The sequence below is a fragment of the Rhinolophus ferrumequinum genome, chromosome 10 (genome assembly GCF_004115265.2).
Source record: "Rhinolophus ferrumequinum isolate MPI-CBG mRhiFer1 chromosome 10, mRhiFer1_v1.p, whole genome shotgun sequence".
Classification (NCBI taxonomy): domain Eukaryota; kingdom Metazoa; phylum Chordata; class Mammalia; order Chiroptera; family Rhinolophidae; genus Rhinolophus; species Rhinolophus ferrumequinum.
Genome location: NC_046293.1, coordinates 80928258 through 80935054, shown reverse-complemented (window position 1 = coordinate 80935054; position 6797 = coordinate 80928258). Strand labels below are relative to the sequence as shown.

Below are 6797 nucleotides of genomic sequence, written 5' to 3'. Positions count from 1 at the left end.
AAAGAAGGTTGACATTAGGGATTCTCATTAGGAGGTCTTATGAGTCTCCTCTTATTGTCTGTCAAATAAAGTTAGAATTGGATTGGAAGAGCCTTCAGCTTTTGTGAGACTAGCCTAATTACCTATTTGATGCTATAACCCCTGGCTACTGAAGCATCTTCAGTTTTATTTGAGGAGAATATTCTGGGAACTATTCGATTGATAGAGACTTTGGGAGGATCTGGTTTTGTGTGGCCAACCTAAAACTAATCTACCAAAAATAATTTTGACCACCTATTGTTTGCCTGTTTTCCTAATTGTTGAGGATGATAACATTATTAAAAGTGTGATAAATTGCATCATTGGTCCCAATTTTTTCACTCTGTCCCTATCCATACTCTTTGCTGGATGACTTTGAAGTTCATCAGACTAAAGGAATACGGAGACATTTAGCAATCAGCTGGTCCTGATTTACCCAGGACTTTCCTGGTTTCAGAATGAAAATTTTTGAATCCCGAAAAGCTCCTTAGTCTCAAGCAACCTGGCATTATTGGTCACCCTTAGTGAAGTATGTTTTTACATCCCTTTTGGGGGGGCTCAGTCATGTGACTTGCTTGGCCAATAGAATGAAGTAGAAACGGTAGTATGTCAGTTCTGAGCCTAAGGCATTCATCCATTTTGCGTGTTTGTGCTGTCTGTGCTTCTGCCATCACCAGGAGAAGAACATGTCCTGATTATCCCATCCATCCAAGGAGGACCAGGGGTGTGTGGAGCACAGCCCAGCTTAGCATAGCGGCCCAGCCAAGCTCAGTTTATATCAGTCGGTCCTGGCAAACCTATATTTGTGTGAGTGATAATAAATGATTATTATTTTAAACCATGGATTTTATCATGTTTTATTAGAACATAATAACCTACACAAACCTGCATAGTTAACCCAAAGAAATCAATTCTATTAGTACCAGGCAGTGGGCTAAAAAATTTACATAGATCATCTCCTGTTCCCATGCCCTGAAGTAGCAATGGTCATTATTTTACAGTTGAGGAAACTAATACACAGAAAGATGGAGTAACTGCCCAAGGTGAACAATGGAGCTGACTCCAAATCTGATTCTAAAGTAAGCCAATATCTTGAAGTTCCCAAAAGTTATCAAGTTATACAAGCTCATTGTGAAAGATTCAAGCAAATCAGAAACATAAATAGGAAAAAGTCAAATGCCACCCCTTCCCTCCTTGCCTCCTCCCCTTTCTCATTTTTCTATAATTCTTCCTCTCTGAGGTAATCACTGTTACTCTTTTTGCATGGATCTTTCCAGATGAGTTTCTATGCATTTTATACAGATTTTTTTTAATTAAAATTTTTTATATAAATGGAAATATGTTGTTCTGCAATTTTCCCCTTGAAGGACTTGGCTGTTTTTCAGAGGCCCTTCATGCTTTTTTAACAGCTGCGTATCACTCCATAGTAGGGCAGTATCATAATTTTTTTCCCTTAATAATAAACATTTCAACTGATTCTAATTTTTCACTCTTCCAAACAATTATTCCATGAACTTTCTTTTTATATATCATGGTGCACATGTGTGAGTATTTCTAAAGAAAAAAAATCCTAGACATCGATTCTGTTCACCGCCAATTTCACATCAGTGTATTCCATGGACCCCTTACTCTATGGGTGGACCAGGGCCAAGGTCACAGAGGACCTCTTCTGGCTGGGTCTGAGGACAGGACTGCACTCCCTTGCACTGTATGAGAGAGCCAGCTGTTCATCAAGACTCAATATTGTTAGTCCTCTTCATTTTAGCCATTCTGCTGGGTATACAGTGGTATATCATCGTGTACTGAACTAACGGTTAATGAGGTAGAACATTTTTTCTTTACTTTCCTTTTTTGCCATTTGGATATGCTCTCTTGTGAAATGTCTGTTCAATTGGTTCCCACAAATTTCTGTTAGGTAAATTGGTCACTATTAGCATTCCCACTTTACGATAGGGTATCTGAAGAACAGAGAGCTGAAACAATGTGCCCGAGGTGCCATAAAGAAAAAGGGGAAACAGCTGGGATTTGAATCCAGGACATCTGACTTGCTAGTCCATTTTCCTAATCCACTCAGATGGTCAGACGAGAAACCCAAATTGGATTTTTGCATCTGTTACGACATATATGTGTGTATATATATATATATATATATATATATATATATATATATATAGCGTGGGCTCCCCCTAGCTGAGAAAAAGTTGTATTCAAGATGCCTATGTGGAGACTAAGACCAGGAGTGCCACAAACCTGGTGGCTTAAAACAACACACCTTTATCCTTTTACAGTTCTGGAAGTCAGAAGTCCAAAATGGGTTTTATGAGGCTGAAACCAAGATGCTTTCCATGGAAGCTCTAAGGGGAATCCCTTATCTTTTCCAACTCGCACTTTGCTGCATTCCTTGGCTCATGCCCCTTTACTCCATCTTTAAGACCAGAATCTTCAAATCTCTCTCTGCTTCTTCGTACCACCTTCTCCTCTGCAGTCAAATCTCCTTCTGCCTCCCTCTTAGAAGGACATTTGTGATTGCGTTTAGGATCCATCCAGACAAACCAGGAAACTCTTCCCGTCTCAAGATCCTTAACTAAGTCACCTCTGAAAAGACACTTCCCCCCCAAATGCAGTAATATTCACAGGTTCCAGGATTAGGGCCTACGTATATTGGGGGCCATTGTGAACCTACCATATCCCTCCAACATTTTGATTCAATATGTGTATATCAAGTGTTTTTCCCTGTGAAGGTTTGTACTTGGAAATAAAGTGGTTCATTGCCTGATGCACTTATGCTAAATATCAGTCAAACCCTTCAGAAAATATCTTCTCAGAAATGTCTGTCTTTGTGGTTCCCTGAACCATTTACCTCCTTAGGATCTGTTCAAGTGTTTTGGCAGGCACAAAGTGTGGTTAGCATTTATGTTTTACCTCAGATATATAAATTATAAATTCTCTAGATGCTTCATGGGGTTTCTTACTGTGAAATCACCTTTCTTCGAAGCTTCCTTTTCTAGGAACCTGATATGTTTTCAAATTTTCTATTTAAAAAAAAAATACCTTCCTGCGCCACTTCTGTTATGCACATGGAGTGAATCCTGGTCAGGAGTGACAGGAAGCTCACTTCCGTGCGAGGGCTGGCTGACCCCGGAACACCTGTTGTGTTGGTAACGAACATGAGATGTCTCACATGTGCTGCCCCTTCCCCCACGCCCCCCGGCTGCCAGATGGAAGGCTCAGCTGCTCCTCAGACCCAGGCTCTTCATAGCTTTATCCAGAGGCCTGGAGTTCCCTCTCAGCCGGCTTTTCATCTTCCACATGATTCACATTGTGTGAGGCTTTAACTCTAGCTTCCCAGGCGAGCATTTTTATTCTGTAGCCATTTGTTGTCAGTTCATTCAACACGTATTTGTCAAGTGCCTGTTATGTACCTGGCAGTTTGCTGAATGCTGGGGATTTAAGATGAGGTACGCACAGATTCTGCCCTCAGGATATCAAGTTGTTTTGTCAAGATATGATAATCTTGCATTTTGGTCTTTTTTAGTGGCAAGTGATGGAAGTCAAATTCACACTGACTTAAACATGAAAGAAAGTGTATTGATTTACATCATGGAACATTCCAGGGATAGTACTGCCTATTAGTCCACATTCAAACAGAGAAGAGTTCAATTAATCGAAAGCGTGGTACCTGAGGTGCTGCTACAAAATCTCAATCAAATGCCGTATGCCACCGACACCCACCTGCCCACCTGTTGTGCACTCCCAATTCCTTTTGTCCAATTTCCACCATGACTAAGGCTCTCTATGGAATAAAAGATGACATCTTCTTAAGTCTAGTATGGCAACTCTCAAGGATCAGCTGAATCTGAATCTTCTTAAGAAATAGCAAAGCCCCCAGAATAAGACTGAAGTCGCTGGGGTTGGTGCTGTTGGCATGGCCTGTGCCATCAGGATCTTAATGAAGGACTAGGCAGATGAGCTTACTCTTGCTGATGTCATGGAAGACAAATTAAAGAGAGAGATGCTGGATCTCTAGCATCTTTTCCTTAGAACACCACAAATTTCCTCTGGCAAAGACTATAATGTGGCTGCATCCTGCAAGCTGGTGATTATCACAGCTGGGACGTGTCAACAAGAGGGAGAAAGCCATCTTAATTTGGTCCAGCAAAATGTGCATATCTTTAAATTCATCATGCCTAATGTAAAAAGTATACCCCCTAACTGCAAATTGCTCACTGTTTCCAATCCAGTGGGTATCTTGACCTATGTGGCTTGGAAGATAAGTGGCTTTCCCAAAAACCATGTCATTGGAAGTGGTTGCAATCTGGATTCAGCCTGGTTCTGTTACCTAAGGGGGAAAGGCTGGGAGTTCACTCATTGCACTATCATGAGTGGGTCTTTGGGAAGCATGCAGACTGGTGTGCTTGTATGGAGTGGAGTGAAAGTTGCTTACATCTCCCTGAAGAATCTGTACCCTGATTTAGGCACTGACGCAGATAAGGAACAGTGGGAAAAGGTTCACAAACAGATGGTTGACAGTGCTATGAAGTGATCAAATGGAAAGGCTGTACATCTTGGGCCACTGGACTATCTGTGGTAGATTTGGCAGAAAGAATAGTGAAGAATCTAAGATGGGTGCATCCAATTTCCACCATGATTAAGGGTCTTTCTGAAATAAAAGATGACGTCTTCCTTAGTGTTCCTTGTGTCTTGGGACAGGATAAAATCTCAGATGTTGTGAGGGTGACTCTGACACGTGAGGAAGAGGCGTGTTTGAAGAAGAGTGCTCTATCTAGATGCTGGGGGTTCCTTCCATGGTGTAGTCCGAAACTGGTCAGCGTGAAATCGTTTTCACCTTAAAGGCACTGCTGCCGGTGTTGCACATGCTACGGTTGCCTTTCAAACTAGATGTGTGATTACTGTGTGTTGTATAACTTCTGGTTCCTTTACTCAACATGCTTGCTCCAACTTTTTTTTCCTCCGATCAATCATATCTTGGGATCCAATGTATAAATCCAACATTGTGTGTCTTGTGTATAATTATCATAAAGGGTCTTGTTTTGTGTACTATCTGTATCAGAGTGGTGTACATTGTCATATAATGTAAAAAGGAAAGTCTCATATAAATAACGCAGCCAACTATCCAAGTGTCATGCCAATTAAAACACCCAATAAACTTTGCACGGTGAACAAAAAAAGTGTGCCCACACACAAACGTACATTAAGGGATTTATTACAAGAATTTGATCTTTGCAATTGTAAAGGCTGGCTAGCCAGTTTCTGTCAGGCTGCTGTTTTAGTTTCTGATGCTAGAGCTTGCAGACCTCAGGGATATCTGTCGGGTAGAGAAGCTGGATATAAAGTGGGAAAGAGCAAGGACAAGCTGACACTGTGAGCATGAGCTGAAACCTATGGAGATGGACTGGAACCCACATCAGTCTTTTACCATCTCCAGGCCACGTTGGATTCCTGTGGGGGGGTCCCATAAAGAGGAGCTGGTACTCTGCTATGGAGCTGAATACGCATGTGCTCCAGGAGCTGATGATGCTGTAAGAGAATCTGAGGGAAGATGGAGCAGGTGTAAACCTGGCTGCTGCCCCACAAACACAAAGACAAGTGTGTAGGTGACTGACGTTTTACATGTGCTGCTGCTGTAGCTGGTGCCCCTGCCTGACCCTTTCAGTGGTAAAAACAGTATGGCTGCCTCCACTTCTACCTTTCCAATCCTATGCAGAATGTGTTTTGTGTCCCATTCTATCTAGAAATATATAGCAAAGGGGATTCTGGGAGATGTAGTGCAACTAGCCAAGTTGACAAATTACAAAGCCACGCCACCCCCCTCCCCACCACACCCTACCCCACATGAGGAATGACTGGCTGGAGGTGTTCAAATAAAGTTCTCAGAAATCTTTCAGCTCTGTGCTTCTTCTCTCTTTTGACTTTTTCTCAGAGCCTCTTTCCTCACTTTAGCTTTGTAAGATCAGTGGAAAGTGAGCTTCTCTTGTTCAATAATTCTATCAAGCTCTGGGCTGACACTCCTTGTCCCCAAGGGAACATAGCCTTCTCACCGGGCAGCCCTGGGTCACTTGCCTTCTCCTGAAGTTGGGGCATGGGGTCAGCCTCATTCTAACTACAGTACTAGGAATACATGATGGGTGGTCCCCCAAAGGAAAATCAAGGTATTGGTACTAAAAAAAAGCAAACCAAGTCAGTCTTCCTGCTATTTCTAGCTATTGATCCCTCTACTTATTGAAGAGACCAGGAAGTAAGTATACTCCATACCTGTTTCCTTACTCCAGCAATGTGTGTTAGTCCCTTCAGCCATTCCACAAAGGAAACTCCCGGTTGGATGAATGAAGGTAGGTAGGCATTGGTATGCTTATTTTACAAACGAAAAAGTTGAGATTCAGAGAGGTTTAATAACTTGCCCAAAGTCACACAGTTAGTAAATGACAGAGCCATGATTTGGGGAAAGACTTGCCTGACTCTCAGAAGTGAGAGCAGAATGAATTTAATAAACAGCTGTCAAGTTGACGCAGTGTGTCATGGAGAAGCCACACTAGATATTAGATGCAGATCTCCTGAATTTGGAAGATGGATGGTTTATATTTTTTCTTTAATAAATATACGTGAGAGATACAAAAAAAATATGTGAAAAGTGATTAGGACCTGAGGGAGGTTGAGGGAAAGTTTAATGTTTTTGAGCTCTCAAACTAAGACCTAGAAGGAACATTAGAGATCAGTTGATCTCAAGTGTGGTTTTCCATAGCCCCTTTCAACCAGACTTC

The 6797-nt window shown here is 41.8% G+C and overlaps 1 pseudogene; it reads left to right on the top strand.

Moving 5' to 3' along the window:
* The first annotated feature begins 3844 nt into the window (after positions 1-3844).
* Positions 3845-4869, top strand: LOC117028863 (L-lactate dehydrogenase A chain-like; annotated as a pseudogene).
* Positions 4870-6797: the final 1928 nt, after the last annotated feature.